Source organism: Rhipicephalus microplus, chromosome X (assembly GCF_043290135.1).
Source record: "Rhipicephalus microplus isolate Deutch F79 chromosome X, USDA_Rmic, whole genome shotgun sequence".
Taxonomy (NCBI): domain Eukaryota; kingdom Metazoa; phylum Arthropoda; class Arachnida; order Ixodida; family Ixodidae; genus Rhipicephalus; species Rhipicephalus microplus.
Window position 1 is genome coordinate 82,253,474 of NC_134710.1, and position 17,438 is coordinate 82,270,911.

The 17,438-nt window shown below is 47.3% G+C and overlaps 1 protein-coding gene and 3 non-coding genes across 5 annotated transcripts in view; 1 reads left to right on the forward strand and 3 right to left on the reverse strand.

The window, feature by feature from the left end:
- Nucleotides 1-17,438, forward strand: part of LOC119176162 (ubiquitin-conjugating enzyme E2Q-like protein 1) — a 127,873-nt gene that overhangs the window by 97,665 nt on the left and 12,770 nt on the right. The gene's annotated exons all lie outside the window — the stretch shown is intronic.
- TRNAT-CGU (transfer RNA threonine (anticodon CGU)) lies at nt 1,813-1,885 on the reverse strand. Its single transcript has one exon. It is a non-coding gene; the product is annotated as a tRNA-Thr (tRNA).
- On the reverse strand, nt 2,269-2,341 carry TRNAT-CGU (transfer RNA threonine (anticodon CGU)). Its single transcript has one exon. It is a non-coding gene; the product is annotated as a tRNA-Thr (tRNA).
- Nucleotides 2,725-2,797, reverse strand: TRNAT-CGU (transfer RNA threonine (anticodon CGU)). Its single transcript has one exon. It is a non-coding gene; the product is annotated as a tRNA-Thr (tRNA).

The window sequence follows — 17,438 nt, forward strand, 5'->3', positions numbered from 1 at the left end:
CAACTTGGAGCTATAACAGCAGCTTGCAAAGTGGCCACAATTAAAGCAGTGGACTCGAACTCCTGAGGAGGCTCAGCTTTTAAGCTTGCCGCACAATTTGACCCACCGGACCAGGGAGAAGGTTAAATACCGTGGTGTTTATCACTATACGTGCTTAGTTAGGAATGAGGCTAGTTAATTTTCACTCAACTTCAATTATCTTTTACAAATCCAAATACATCTCGGACAGTAAAGAATCACACACATCAAGTGCTGCTTATTTCTCTCTATTTCTCTTTCTCTCAGCAAGTATGAGCTCACAGAGATGTATACGCGCAGAAACTACTAAACACCGTTATGCTGCAAATGGAAATATTTAATAAACTCATAATCCATCTCGCCAGCTGCTATATGTTCCCGCTGCTTATTTCATTGGCAGATAGCCTAGTTGAATAAAACTTAGAAGGCGATGCTGTCCAGCTTCGTGACGTCATATAACAAGCAGGCGATTTTGTGGCACACAGAAAATTTGAAATGCCGAAGAACCAATGGCAAATAATATGCCTTATCGAAAATAGTTAATTCTTTTATTTTTTGCGAGGTCGTGCATAAGTATTGATTACGGGATGGGTCATTTTCGTGTCATTTGTTGTCTGGTGCTGTATGCTGGTGCTGTATGCATGACAAAGATTGTATGCATGACAAAGCTGGTGTTGTATGCTGGTGTTGTATGCATGACAAAGCTGTATGCATGACAAGCTGGTGCTGTATGCATGACAAAGATTGTTCACACCAATATTCCCTCAAGGTTCCCCTCAAGCTGCTCAGTGCAGCTTTTTCGCCTGGCCTTCTCGCAACCTTGTTGCGTAACAAACTCAATTCATCTCAATATACAGCTAACGACCATATCGAAAGGAAGCAACGAGGTATAGTTTGGCGTTATATTCGCCCACATTTTGTTCTTTCAAAGAAAAGTTTTGTTTACACCGTTTGTATAGGTGTATTTATGTAGGCACCTGGGGGTCCGTTAAGAAGTTTAGATACAGATAAAATGAATGTAAACAACGTACTGCGCCCCTAACACCACAAGTTATAAAGTTTTAAGAAAATGGTTGAGAAGTTGATAATAAACTACTTATATTATTATAACATTAGCAATATATTGATAATTGAATGCTCCAGGTACAGTATTCAGACTATTAGCAAATCAATATACAAACATCTCAATATATGCAAGAAAGGGTAATACTCATTAAAATATAACAGCAATCATTCCTTGAAAAAACATGGTTGATGCCTCCGTCAGAGAAATCGGCATATAACATGAAAGTAAATCTCGCCTTTACAGGGGTAAATAAATGTTCAATGTACACTGATAAAAGAGGGTTAGCCGAATGTATGTTTTGGTGTTTGACAGGTACGTTCGGCGTAGATATATCGTCGTTGATGCTTGCTAACTCTTCATCCCGAAGTCTAACATCTATGATAAATTGAGTATTGTGATCTCTGTAGACGTTAACTGCCAAAGTATAATCAGAGAAAAAGGTGTAGTAGCAAAATGAGCGTCGCTTATTCAACGCGCTAATCGGGCTAAGGACGCCATTCCTTGGCCTGTTAAAGTGTGATTGAACCTTTTGTCACCTCTGTGTATGCAAATTCACATTGAAGTGCGAGCGCATCACCGAAGTTCGCTCTCCGTGTATATATATATATATATATATATATATATATAATGAGATATAACAGACAGTAATGCCAAGGAATGTACAGGGGAAGTTATTAACATTAATGGAATGTAAATAAGAAGAAAGAAAAGTGGATGAAAAAATTACCAACTGTAAGCAGGAATCGAACCTACGACCTTCGAATTACGCGTTCGATGCTCTAACCACTGAGCTATTACAGCGGCACTCCCTCCATCCACTTTTTTGGGTTTATCTGTGAATTTAGAAGTAGGAGCGACAGTCAGCGCCATCTATAAGCCAAACAACGAGTGCGAAAACACTCTTATGCGCATGTTTGGCGTCACGTAGCACGTGAACTTATTATGAGCGGGCAGCTGATTATTTGTCCCTCTTATACAACCTAAACACACCAAGTCTGCCAGTACGAGACCCTCGTTCAATGAAATAAGGGAAAGAAGTGTATACCTAAGGGCTCGTTTTTCCGTGTTTTTAACACAATAATAATGAGATATAACAGACAGTAATGCCAAGGAATGTACAGGGGAAGTTATTAACATTAATGGAATGTAAATAAGAAGAAAGAAAAGTGGATGAAAAAATTACCAACTGTAAGCAGGAATCGAACCTACGACCTTCGAATTACGCGTTCGATGCTCTAACCACTGAGCTATTACAGCGGCACTCCCTCCATCCACTTTTTTGGGTTTATCTGTGAATTTAGAAGTAGGAGCGACAGTCAGCGCCATCTATAAGCCAAACAACGAGTGCGAAAACACTCTTATGCGCATGTTTGGCGTCACGTAGCACGTGAACTTATTATGAGCGGGCAGCTGATTATTTGTCCCTCTTATACAACCTAAACACACCAAGTCTGCCAGTACGAGACCCTCGTTCAATGAAATAAGGGAAAGAAGTGTATACCTAAGGGCTCGTTTTTCCGTGTTTTTAACACAATAATAATGAGATATAACAGACAGTAATGCCAAGGAATGTACAGGGGAAGTTATTAACATTAATGGAATGTAAATAAGAAGAAAGAAAAGTGGATGAAAAAATTACCAACTGTAAGCAGGAATCGAACCTACGACCTTCGAATTACGCGTTCGATGCTCTAACCACTGAGCTATTACAGCGGCACTCCCTCCATCCACTTTTTTGGGTTTATCTGTGAATTTAGAAGTAGGAGCGACAGTCAGCGCCATCTATAAGCCAAACAACGAGTGCGAAAACACTCTTATGCGCATGTTTGGCGTCACGTAGCACGTGAACTTATTACGTGTGGGCAGCTGACCAATTGTCCCTCGTATACAACCTAATGACACCAAGTCTGCCAGTATGAGACCCTCGTTAATGAATAAGGGAAAGAGTTGTATACCTAAGGGCTCGTTTTTCCGTGCTTTTACACAATAATAATGAGATCTAACAGACAATATTGCCAAGGAATGTATAGGTGAAGTTATTGAAACAAATGTAATATATATATATATGTATATATATATATATATATATATATATATATATATATATATATATATATATATATATATATATATATATATATATATATACATATATATATAAACTGGTATCTTCTTCCCCGTCTTGTAGTTGCCGGTGAATGAGAAAATGTGTAGTAGCAAGATTAGCGTTGCTTATTCAACGCGCAAATTGGGCTAAGAACGCCGTTCTTTGGCCTGTTAAAGTGTGATTGAACCTCTTGTCACCTCTGTGTATGCAAATTCATATCGAAGTGCGAGCACGTCGCCGCAGTTCGCTCTCCTTATATATATATATATATATATATATATATATATATATATATATATATATATATATATATATATATATATATATATATATATATATATATATATATATATTAAAATAGAGGTGTTGTACGTCGAGAAAGGTTCAGACGCAGCTTGGCAAAATGAGCTTTAACAGGCAGGTCTGGCTAATGGCGAGCGGCGTGCGCGAGCTACTACTGCAGCCACCGATCATCGTCGTCTTCTTCGTTGCCAGCAGAGCGTCCGTTACTCAGATTCATTAATTCATTACAATTACTCCCCGCGAAATAAGGAGCCATCCTGGCGACCTATGGACAAGTAAACACGGGAGGGTCGTAGCAGGGCTTAAGTCTCGAGACGTGGACAATTTCCTGGCCACGACGACGTTGGTCAGAAGATGGTTCCAGTGGCTCGATGAGGTAATTCACCAGTGACGTTTTTTGTAGCACACGATATGGGCCGTGACACTTGGGGACCAACTTGGTAGAAAGGCCAGGTGTAGCAGAGGGAACATGCAGCCAGACGAGTGAACCTGGATCGTAGGAAGTGGTGTTATTTGATGCGTCATGGTGGTGCTTTTGGCGTCCTTGGTCTTGGGTTGTGAATGCTCTTGCCAGTTGGCGGCATTCCTCAGCGTATGTAGCGGCTTGAGACAAAGTCGTGGACTCTGAGGAGTCAGGTTTGTACGAAAGAATGGTGTCCATAGTGCAAGAAGGTTCGCGTCCGTAACGGAGGAAAAAAGGAGAGAACCCAGTAGTGCTTTGAATGGCGGTATTATAAGCGAACGTGATAAACGGAAGCACTCGGTCCCAATTGGAGTGGTCTAACGAGATATACATAAACAGCATGTCACCAAGAGTGCGGTTGAAGCGCTCTGTCATTCCATTGGTCTGGGGATGATAGGCGCTTGTAGTGCGGTGAACGACGTGGCACTCACGCAGCAATGCTGTGATGACGTCTGACAAGAATACGCGACCACGATCGCTCAGTAACTCCCGAGGTGCTCCATGACGTAATACGATGTTGTGAAGAACGAAAGTCGCAACGTCTTTTGCTGTAGACGAGGGAAGGGATGAAGTTTCGGCATACCGCGTGAGATGGTCGACGGCAACTATGATCCAGCGGTTACCGTCAGCAGTGTTGGGAAGGGGACCATAGATATCGATGCCGACGCGGTCGAATGGTCGGGATGGGCATGGTAAGGGTAGCAAGGTACCGCTGGCGTGACAAGGGGGAGTTTTTCGTCTCTGGCACGTCGAGCAGGCCCGAACGTATTGTCGTATAAAACGGTACATGCCACGCCAGTAATATCGGAGACGTATGCGAGAATAAGTCTTCAGGAAACCTGCGTGGCCACATTGGGGGTCGTCATGAAACGTGGAACAAATTTCGGATCGCAGATGACGTGGAATCACGAGTAGCCACTGACGTCCACCGGTTGCGTAGTTGCGTCGGTACAGCACGTCGTCGCGAGTGGCGAAGTGCTCCACTTGCCGACGCAATGTGCGAGAAGGGGGGGAAGCCGTCCGCCCAGCCAGGATGTCTAGAATCGAAGCAACCCAAGGGTCCTTGCGTTGCTCAGATGGCATGTCGGCGATGGTGACGGCAGTGGCGTCACAGGTTATACTTTCGCAGCAGTCTGGGTCAGGGGGTAGAGGCGAACGGGATAGGGCGTCTGCGTCCGAATGTTTCCGGCCGGAGCGATAGACTACGCGAATATTATATTCTTGGAGGCGTAATGCCCATCGGGCGAGGCGACCGCTTGGATCCTTCAATGACGACAACCAGCAGAGGGCGTGGTGGTCAGTCACGACGTCAAAAGGGCGCCCGTACACGTAAGGTCGAAATTTTTCTATCGCCCAAATAATGGCGAGGCATTCCTTTTCAGTGACAGAATAGTTGCTTTCGGCTTTGCTAAGAGTTCGGCTTGCGTAGGCAACCACGTACTCTTGGAAGCCGTCTTTCTTCTGTGCAAGAATAGCGCCGAGCCCGACACCACTAGCGTCGGTGTGGATCTCTGTGGGTGCCGATGGGTCGTAGTGTCGCAGAATAGGCGGCGACGTGAGGAGGCGGCGCAGTTCATTGAAAGAGTCGTCACAGGTGGCAGACCAGGCTGAAAGGTCTCTGGAGCCGGCGAGGAGCTTGGTCAAAGGAGCGATGATCGTCGCGAAATTGGGACGAAGCGCCGGAAGTAAGAGCAGAGGCCTATGAAGCTTCGGAGCTCTTTCATGGTGGTCGGTTTGGGAAACGCTGAAACGGCTGTAAGTTTAGCAGGGTCAGGAAGAATGCCGTCTTTTGAAACCACGTGGCCAAGGATCGTAAGCTTTCGAGCGGCGAAATTGCACTTCTTCAGATTCAGTTGCAGCCCCGCGGCAGAAATACACGCGAGGACTTTCTCGAGGCGGGTTAAATGGGTTGCAAAATCAGTTGAAAAGACGACAATATCATCTAAATAACAAAGGCAAACGTTCCATTTGAGGCCTCGAAGGATAGAGTCCATCATCTGCTCGAAAGTAGCTGGCGCGTTGCAGAGGCCGAAGGGCATCACTGTGAATTCGTAAAGCCCGTCGGGCGTGATGAAAGCAGTTTTTTCACGATCGGCCTCTGCCATGGGTACCTGCCAGTATCCAGAGCGGAGATCTAAAGAAGAGAAAAATTCGGCTCCCTGTAGGCAGTCCAAGGCATCGTCAATGCGTGGCAGCGGATAGACATCCTTGCGCGTGATTCGGTTGAGACGCCGGTAGTCCACGCAAAACCTGATGGATCCGTCCTTCTTCTTCACCAACACAACTGGCGAGGCCCAGGGACTGCTTGACGGTTCGATTATGCCACGTGTCAGCATGTCGTCAACCTGTTCATTGATGGCACGGCGTTCGGTAGTTGACACACGATATGGACGCTGCCGTAATGGCGTCTCTTGACCGGTATCTATACGGTGTACAACAGATGACGCTCGACCTAAGGAAGGCTGATTGTGGTCAAACGAGGCTCGAAAACGCTGTAGGAGCTTGATCAGCTGTTTATGCTGCCCAGGCGTGAGGTTACAATCGATGAACTTGCGGAATACATCCATAGGTTCATTAGCGTCAGTTGCGGGTGTAATGGCACAAGTCGGTAGAAATGGCTTGTCTGGATAGATCGGGTCTTCGAAAATACAATTTAAGGTCTCGAGGCTTCCCAGACACTCACCGCGTAGCAGGATGTACGGGCAAGCAGAAACGTTGCACGCATAAAGTACCGCCGAACCATTGGAAAAGTTGATTACGGCAAACGGGAGGACGATGGTTCGGTGTTGCACACTAGCTATAGTTGGTTGGAACAGGAGCGTCGAGTTAGTGGCAGCAGGGGAAAACACAGGCACTAGGACGGCGGACAACGGCGCGATGCGTACGTCAGCTGCGGCAAACACTTTCGAGGGACTGTGGTGGTCGATATCAAGGCACGGATTCGTCAACGTGAGTTCAGCACGAGCGCAGTCGACGAGGGCCTGATGGGTAGAAAGGAAATCCCATCCTAGTATCACGTCGTAAGATGAACGTGGGAGAACAACAAAGTTGACGGCGTACCAAACATCTTGAATAAGAACGCGTGCTGTGCACTGAGCTGTCGGCGCGATGAAATGGGAGGTGGCTGTACGCAGAGCAAGATTCGTAAGCGGCGTTGTAACTTTTCTCAAATCGCGACACAGTTTTTCACTAATTACAGAAACGACGGCGCCTGTGTCGACAAGTGCACGTACAGCAACACCTTCTACTAGCACATCAATTTCGTTGGACGGACAAAGAGGAGGTCTTAGAAAGTTCGACGACGACGCAGTTCTTGCCTCCGGAACTGCGGCTGTCAGTTTTCCTCTCGAGCGGGGCTCGTGCGCCGAAGCATCGGGGAGACAGATCGGCGACGGGGTGGTAATGACCGGCGAGAATCGACGGGGCGTCGTGGGGACAATGAGTCGGTGATAGTAGAAGATGGTCGCTGGGGATTCTGGGCAGCCTGGTAATTTGCAGAATTCCCATGGTCTGGAGGCTGGAAGTTGCGACGGCGACAGTAGTAGCGTGCTATATGTCCCACGAAACCGCATGCGAAACAGATGGGTCGATTATCCAAGGTGCGCCATGGGTTAACGACAGAAGGTGCAGGGGGCGAAACGGGATGGGGTGCCGTGTATGTAGGCAGCGTCGTAGGGTAGGAGGACCCGGTGCCCCGGTATGCGCCAGAGACAGGTGGGGCTGGGGGTCTAGCAACGACGGCGGCGTAGGTCAGCGGCGTAGGGACAGGTGGCGATGGAGGCAGTGCTTGCGTGACCTGTGTCTCAATGACCTGGCGTAGACGTGGGTCTAACGAGGTCACTGGCGCGGATGCTTCGGCCACAAGAGAAAGCTGACGCGCAACTTCCTCACGAATGAATTGTTTGATTTGGGGGAGTAAGACGGTGTGATCAGCAGCGACGTCGTGTACGAGGGCGGAAACTTCAGCCGTATCTTCTGCGGCCCTGCGCGTCGAGACACGCTGCTTACGCAACTCGTCGTACTCCTGACAGAGGTGGACAACATCGGTGATGGTCTGTGGATTCCTAGCGACGAGCATCTGGAAGGTGTCGTCGTCAACTCCTTTGATGATGTGCTTGATTTTGTCGCGTTCGGTTAGAGATTCATCGACGCGCTTGCAAAGGGACAAGACATCTTCAATGTAACTCGTAAAGGTCTCGTCCCTGCGCTGGACTCGACTACGGAGACGCTGTTCCGCGCGAAGCCGGCGCACGGCGGGACGGCCGAAGACCGCGGAGTTGGTGGTCTTGAAGGCGGACCAGTTGGTAATTTCGCCTTGGTGGTTCTTGAACCAGAGGCTGGCCACATCAGCGAGGTAAAAGCGTACGTTTGTGAGCTGGTCGCAGGCGTTCCACTTGTTGGAAGCGCTTACGATTTCGTACTCGACGAGCCAGTCCTCGACGTCTTGTTCATCGTTGCCGTGAAAAATTGGTGGGTCGCGTTGCCGAGGCGCGCCAGTACAGTAGACTGTCGTTGGTGAGGCAGCTTGAGAAGGGCCAGGAGCAGTCATGGTGAACGGTGAGGGTAGCGTCCGATTGCGAAGTTCCAGGTTGATGGGAACCCCGGCTCCTCCACCACTTAAAATAGAGGTGTTGTACGTCGAGAAAGGTTCAGACGCAGCTTGGCAAAATGAGCTTTAACAGGCAGGTCTGGCTAATGGCGAGCGGCGTGCGCGAGCTACTACTGCAGCCACCGATCATCGTCATCTTCTTCGTTGCCAGCAGAGCGTCCGTTACTCAGATTCATTAATTCATTACAATATATATATATATATATATATATATATATATATATATATATATATATATATATATATATATATATATATATATATACATTGATTCTAATAACTTCACCTATACATTCCTTGGCATTATTGTCTGTTAAATCTCATTAATATTGGGTGAAAACAAGGAAAGCCGAGCCCTTACGTATACACTTCTTTCCCTTATTCATTATTGAGGGTCTAGCACTGGCAGACTTGGTGCCGTTAGGTAGTATACGAGGGTATATTGGCCAGCTGCCAGCTCGCGATAAGTTCACGTGCTACGTGACGCCATACAGGTTCATAAAAAAGTGTTCCACACTCGCCGCCATGTCTACAGATGGCGCTGACTGATAATCACACGTTTAAAATCACTTATAAAGCCAGTAAAGTGGCTGGGTGATAGCCGCCGTGATAGCTCAGTGGTGGAGCATCGAAAGCTCTATTCGAAGGTAATAGGTTTGATTCCTGCTCGCGGCAAGTTATTTTTTCACCCACTTTTTTTTGCCCCACCGTGGTGGTCTAGTGGCTAAGGTACTCGGCTGCTGACCCGCAGGTTGCAAGATCAAATCCGGGCTGCGGTGGCTGCATTTTCAATGGAGGCGGAAATGTTGTAGGCCCATAGGCTCAGATTTTAGTGCACGTTAAAGTATCCCAGGTGGTCGAAATGTCCGGAGCCATCCACTACAGCGTCTCTTGTACTCATATGGTGGTTTTGGGACGTTGAACTCCACATATCAATCTATCAACCCAGTTTTCTTACATTATCAACCCAGTTTTCTTACAATACATTGGTTTTAATAACTTTTTATATACATTCCTTGGCATTATTGCCTGTTAGATCTCAATCATATTGTGTCAAAACACGAAAAAACGAGCCCTTAGGTATACACCTCTTTCTCTTATTCATTATCGAGGGTCTAGTACTGGCAGACGTGGTGCCGTTAGATTGTATACGAGGGACTATTAGTCAGCTGCCAGCTAGTAATAAGTTCACGTGCTATATTACGACATACAAGCTCAAAAAAGAGTTTTCCACACTCGCCGCCATGGCTACAGATGGCGCTGACTGACACTCCCAAGTTTAAATTCACATATAAACCCAGTAAAGTGGCTGGTGGATAGCCGTCGTGATAGCTCAGTGGTCATTATTCTTCCGGCAGCGAAAGCGGACGGACGTGGAATCATGCGCTCCGACAGAGCGGCGATAGCGGCCCGTGCCGGCCGCGGAAACAGGAATGACGGTGCAGCTGATGAAGACTACGGGATCGTGCTGCCTACGTTTCCCACTGGCCGTGTTGTACTGAACACGTTGTTTTTGCACGCTGATGTGCGTGAACGTCCCTACAGAGTTGAGAACTTCAGAGACGCCCTCGAGACCGCTGGAGTGCTACCCGACGTCGTTGCCTTAAGAGCGTACCAGATTAACCACGTCTGGGCCGTCACCCTCATCTGGGGAGAAATGACAATGAAACTGGCTGCGCTTAAAGAATTGAAGGTAAAGGGCCGCCGGTGCATAATTATTGATCCCGAAGACCAGCAAGTAAAGCTCCGCCTGCATGGGATGGTCTACAGCGTCCAAGATGGGGATATTCCAACAGCCTTCGCCGCGTTCGGTAACGTCACTGAAGTGACGCGAGAAATATGGAGGGTGCAAGGCATGAGGGAGAAGGGCTCGACAACGAGAAGCGTGCTGCTAAAGCTGTGAAGCCGGGAATGAAGGTGGATGACCTGCCCCACCAGGTGCGAGTCACCGGTGAGCTGGCCCTCGTCATCGTTCCCGGGCGGGTGATGCAGTGTTTGCGTTGCCACGGCACGGGCCACGTGCGCCGAGATCGCAGGGTGCGCCGTTGCTCGAAATGCCGGCGTTACGGACACGCGGACGCTTACTGTGCGCGTACTTACGCGTCGGCGACCGAGATCCCAAGGGCTGACGAGCACGACGAACTCATGGACGTCGTCGAGGCTTAGAAAGCGGCCATGGGAACCGAGGAGACAAGAAAGCAGACGGGGCTTTCCAGCGGTGACGCCCCGAAACGAGGTCCTCCTGCAAACCGACAGCCTGAAGCCGACACGACTGGGCCTACATGCACCCAACAAGTAGGACACGGAAGGGGATGCCAGTGAAAGCAACCTACCAGCGCCGCAAGGAGCGGCGAGTGAAGTCAACGGGTCGACCGGAACGACGGGGAAATTGTCCACGGGCGGTGTTTTTAAAAGTCCGAAGGACCTACAGGCCGAAAAGGGCGGCGTACAAGCACCAACTAGTCTGGCCGGGGCATCGAAACGCCCCCACGCTCCGACCAGCAATGACTGTCCTGAGAAGACGTTGCCCGGCGTTAAAGAACCCCTGCAAAGACGCCACAAGTACGGCGGTCCACCCTCCGGCTGCGCGCGAACATTCCTCCCGACAAGCGCGGCGGCAACGTCGAGCAAGTTGGGCATGTTAAAGCCACGGCGTCGGACTTTAGCCCTGGTGATGCAGCCGTCTAGCCACCTGCTAGATGCGACAGGTGGGCCTAATGGCGCTGGTCTCTTTCCCCATCGGTAAAATGGCAGCTGTCTGTCCATTAATTGTCGCTACCAATAACGTTAGAGGATTGGCAGAAAAGAGAAAGCAGAGCCAGCTTTACCGACTTCTAACGGAGCATGATATGGACGTCCTGGCAGTTCAGGAAACTGAAGTAGACGGCGAGGAAGAGACTAGCAGCATAGTTCAACGTTTCGCGTCCATATTTTATGTTGTCGTGAGTCACGCAGTAGGCACATCGGCTGGCTGCATACTTTTTGTTAAGAAGTTGCCGGGGCTTGAAGTGCTTGGCCATTTTTCGTGTTGGGCTAGTCAATGTGCCGCGCTTGATTTTTCATTGAACAACGCCGAGTGGCTCATTTTGTGTATTTACTCGCCTAACAAGGTTGAGGAAAGGGCTCACGTCTTTCTCGGCCTAGAGGATCGACAAGCTGTAGGAAAGCATTTGGTAGTGCTTGGTGATTTCAACTGTGTCTTCAGTGCGTGAGGCGAAACTAGCACTCGAGCTTTTAGAGATAAAAGTACCAGCGTTCTGACACGCATAGTATAAAAGCGTGACCTTGAGGATATCGCGGAAAGTCTCTGTTGCTCGGGTGCAGTAAAGTACACGCGCTTCGAAGGCTCTAGCCATGCAAGGCCGGATTGGATTTATGTGTCTTTGGAGATCCTGACGGAGTGTTCCAGTTTTGAAGTTGTGCCCGTTTTCTTTTCGGACCATTGTTTAGTCCAGTGCTCTATTGGAAGTTTAAAGAAACGCAAGAAATTTTCATGGGATCTATCGAAACAAAACAATAGACTGCTGCAAGACGAAATTTTCATTCAGGCCGTAAAAGATTAGATTAGCAACTTAGACCCTAGCAAAAGCCTGCACATTTGGCAGCAATGGGAATTATGTAAGAAGACTTTAAAATTAAAAGCGATAGATAGGACAACGCGTATACGGTACGATGACAAAAAGAAAGAAGCAGATTTAAAAGTTCTGCTTTATAAGCTTGTAAAGCATGAATGCCGAGAACCCGGCAAATGGTCAGAAGACGTAAGAAAAGCGAAACAAAAAATTGAGCGACTGGACGAGCAGCGTTATCGCGTGGCCCTGGTGAGGGCAAGGGCGGATTACTCAGCTGCCGTTGAAATGCCCTCGAAGCGTGCGCTCGGCTTGGAAAAAGCACGAGCTGAGACGAACCACGTTCGTGAAATTGAATGGGGGAGGGAAATTATCAACTGATACAGACGATATCAAAATAAGGTTCACCGAGCAGTATAGGGCATTGTTCACTGTGAGGGATGTAGATTTCGAGAAATTTGAGCACGACTTTCTGCCTTTCGTTCCCTGCATCGAGGACGAAAGGAAAGAGTATTTAGAGCGGGTAGTAACGGAAGTCGAGGTAGAGGAAGCGATTGAAAAGTTAAATCCTGGGAAATCGCCTGGTCCTGATGGGTTAACGGCTGCTTTTTATAAAACGTTCATGCACAAAGTAAGACCGCCACTGACAGTTGTTTTCAATGAAGCATACAAATTGAAAACATTGCCTCCGTCGTACCGGTCGCCCCATACTGTATTAATACCCAAAATCGGTGACGTTGACAAACTAAGATCTGTCACAGCATACCGACCGATAGCTGTGACTAACGTCGAATATAAGATATATATGAAAGTATTAGCACGCAGACTACAGACTGTGATTCGGAGTATCGTCGGACCTCATCAAACCTGTGGTATTAAATGGCGGTCTATTGTCACCAATATCCATAAAGCACGGAGCATACTGGAATGGTGTGATTATTTACTTGAGCGGGTCGCCATTGTACAAACGTATTTAGAGAAGGCTATCGAGTGTGTAGACCATAGGATTTTGTTTGCAATTTTAAATCACGTTAATCTTGGTTCGGTTATCTGCGAGGGATGGCTCTGGCTTACCAGAACTGCACTACGAGATTGATTGTAAATAAGAGACTGGGGGCACCCATCAGTGTGCAACGTTCGGTTCGCCAGGGCTGCCCCCTCAGCCCTCTTCTTTTTTGTATTTACATTGAAACACTTTGCATGAAAATAATCAGAGACAATAGTATCCTTGATTTTAACTATCAAGCCGCAGAAGTGAAACTGCTGGCTTGTGCAGATGATATAGCTATCTTTACTCGTGACCAGCGGAGCATCAAACAGGCCGTCAAACGTGTCCGTGAGTTCAGCCAAGTTACCGGTAGTGGCGTGAACTGGGGCAAGTGCCTAGGGCTCTGGCAGGGGTCGTGGCCAGCGAAACCGGACTACTTCGCAAACATGCCTTGGGTGATGACCCCGGGGAAGTAGTTGGGCGTTCCACTAGGCTGTTATCGTGACAGCGATCAGTACTGGAAAGGGCAGGTTAAAGAGACACAAGAGAAAGTGCAGAAGTGGAAAGGAGGCGCCCTTTCGATCTTTGCAGAGCCACAACTTGCAACTTGTTTTTCATCAGCAAGCTGTGGTATGTTATGCAGGTCTTGCATTGTTCACGGACTAATGTGCAGAAACTGCACAGGATATTTACGACACTTATTTGGGCTTCTGAATGGAAGCGATGGAGTCGCACAAACTTGTTTCGACGGGTGAAACACGGAGGTCTCGGGCTAGGCCACCTCTTTTTACGCCAACTAGTTAACCGGTTTTTGTTTTTTAGAGATGCGACAGACTCGTTCCTACGCATACTATGTCAACTCATACTAGGTAGAGCACTCCCTGAATATGTTGTTTCAACCACACATTGTGTGGGAGGAATCGGGGCTTTTTATAAAGAAATTGTGTTCAGTGCAAGGTTTCTCGCGGTACGTTTTTCACGAGAGTATCTGGCTACTGTAAGACGAAAAGAACTTTATTTTGCGTTATGCGATATGGTTTTTCCAGTGCCTATGTACCGATCTTTATTCAGCTGAGGTCCAGGTAGCGATGTTTTAAAGAAGGTAAAAAGAATGCAAGTCACGCCGAGACCCAAAACCTTTTTCTTTAAACTGCATAGTGGGACACTGCCTGTTAAAACGTTTTTGAAGAAAAGGGGGTCTTGGGGTACGCATTGCTTTATTTGTAAGCTGCCAGAAACGATAGACCATGTTTTTTACATTGTTGGGAGGGGGTTTATTTTCGGGATGTTTTGCAGAGATAAGTGAAAAAAGAATTCCCTTCGGATCCGCATGCCAATAGATTTTTTAATGTAGACAAAGATGATGGGGCTCCTTTTGATGCAGTTATGATCATGGGCCTCCATTGCATATGGAGAGCGATAATGGCAGGTTGCCACTTTGATGGAGATGCACGGCCGGCATGTGTCTATTTCAGAAAAAAACATTCACTGGTTTCTTGAGATTTATAAAGCGGCACCGGAGCCACCAGTATGGCTTCCACGACTGGAGCCTCTGGTGAGCTTGCGTGACTTTTAGCTCATCGAAACCAGCATCATCCTGTTTCAATGTAAAGTCATCATGTAAATATTGTACATTTCATACTTTCTTACCAGTGTGGCTTGTAGTATGTGCTTTGTACGAAAACCAGGTAACAAAAAAAGTTGCGATAGCTCAGTGGTAGAGCATCGAACGCGTTATTCGAAGGTCGTACGTTGAATTCCTGCTTACGGCAAGTTATTATTTCACCCACCAGCTGTTCTTTCTTTTATTTTTATTACACACTGGTTCTAATAACTTCCCCTATACAATCCTTGGCAATTTCGTCTGTTAGATCTCAACAATATTGTGTCAAAATACGGAAAAACGAGCCCGTAGGTATACACTTCTTTCCCTTATTCATATGCGAGGGTCTCGTACTGGCAGACTTGGTGCCGTTAGGTTGTATACGACGGACTATTGGTCAGCTGCCAGCTCGTAATAAGTTCACGTGCTACACTGTAAGCAAAAACTATCCGAGTTTGGGGTTTTCGCGGCTTAAGACCTCTGAAAACTCTCGCGTTTAAAATTACTACCTCGTGTAGGAGTAAAAGATGGTACATGGCATAGTTTTACCACCACCTCTTAGGCAAGTAGTAAAAAGATGTCGAAATCCAGTTTTACCACGTAGGGAGTTTTCTATCACCTGATTTTTAACCTGCATTTCATAGTTTATTATCACGTGACTGCAAGGTGCAGCTGCTTCGGCGGCTTTTGCCCCATACCCCCCTTGTGACGCTCTCAGTGAATCCTGAAGGTACGCGAGGACCACAAATGTTTGTTTGTTTGTTTGTTTGTTTTTTGCATCGCCGTGCCTTAGGACTGACGCCGAGTCAACGCTCTTTTACTGGAACTGGGGGCAGCATAAGCACAACGAGCGAGAACAGCATTCTGTGAACGAAAAAAAAAGGCGGGGGGGGGGGGGCGCTCTCAAAAAAGAAAAAAAAAAGAAAGAAAACCTGTTGAAGAAAGTTGTCCTGCATATTTTCGTAAACTGTTGGCTTTTGCTCGGCGGTGGCCTTGGAGACAGACGGTGCAAGAAGCTCGGTATCTGTGTGTTTGGTTGGGCAGATGGATCTCACGTGTTTCCTACATCATCGAGCAACCGTGCGCTTCCGAGCGCCTCCGAACCTGCACGTCGCGGATATCTCGCTTCCAAGCCGAATCACGAAGGTCTGCCAGTGGTAACAAAATAAATCTGGTGTCATCGTCCGTGCTTGCCTAGTGGAGAAGCAATAAGCAAAATGCTTCACTCTGTCGTCGGCACCGAGCCGCGGCCGCCAGTGACCAGTGGGAGTGTGTCGCCGGGGCAGGTGAAAGAAGCATCGAATATATTTTGTTCCACAGTAGGCGATGTCTGCATAAGTGCCGCCCGAATCGCCCCCCTCATGCACCAACTGTTCTAAAACATGTAGCACGAAGCCGCTAACATGCAGACGGAACCAACACGCGGCTGCCGGTGAGCACGAAGAAAACCCGGACGGTGGTCTTTCGTCGGAAGTATGCATACACAGCCCCGTCCCCGCAAGATAGCGGTCACGTGTTCATTTGTGCCTCAAATGACGACGAAATTCGCACAGGATATGTGTTCTGTGGTCGCCAGCTGTGTTGCATCGGATAGCCGTGCTCCTCGAAAAGGCCTAGCCCGCCGTCGGTAAGCAGCTTGTATGCAGGCGTGGACCGCTCTTCTACGCCCGTTGTGATGAATACGTTCTGCTACTGTGTTTGTGCACCGTCCCGCAATGAAAATGAAAATCATTGAGCTACCATGGTTTGTGTGTACTTAGGTATATTTTTATGGACTTGTGCATCAGCAGTGCTAACACGCGTGGGGCCATGAGCCCGGTGTGCCAAGTAATTATCGGATAATAAAAAAGGTGAGATCTTGTAGATTTATAATAAAAGGTCGGTGTGATATTTTGTGCCCTGAAGCCCACTTTAAGCTTACGCTTGCACCTTCAACCATTGTTGTTAATCGATGCAAAAAAGAGCTATCCTACCGGTACTACATGGCTGGTCAAAAAGTCGTGCCTATATATACCGGATTGTTGAAGTGTAGTTGAGCAACGCGTGCAGTCTGTTCGAGTTCTGTATTATTCTGCATTTGTTGTGTGTGCTTGTTTGTCTTTATGTGAAGTGTCACCAATTCTGCCCTTTATTAAATTCAATCAATTCTGCCATTTAATAAATTATTCGACTCTGGGCGAATGCTCCCGTCAATTTTTATTTTTTTACCACCAGAATTAACTCCCAGAAATCACCTCAAAAACCTTGTGAAGGCAGTCAAAATTTACTCTCTGTATAATCGCTCAAAACCTCACTGGGGTAAATAATTACTACTCTCCCTACGTTCCAAAACTCAGTTAGCACGAGAGCAAATTTTTACCTGTATAGTAGGTGGTAAAAAAACCAGGAAAGGTAGTGCGCTAGAAGACAAATGGTTTGCCCAGTTTTTGAGGTTATTTCAGGTCATTTTCGTTTAGTGTGTACGTGACGCCATACAGAAGGCTCATAGAAAAGTGTTCCACACTCGCCGCAACGGCTACAGATGGCGCTGTCTGAAACTCCCACGTTTAAGTTCACATATAAACCCAGTAAAGTGGCTGGTAGATAGCCGCAGTGATAGCTCTGTGATAGAGCATCGAACGCGATATTCGAATGTCGTAGGTTCCATTCGTGCACAAGGCTAGTTGTTGTTTCACCCACTTTTCGTCTTATATATACATCACATTGGTTCTA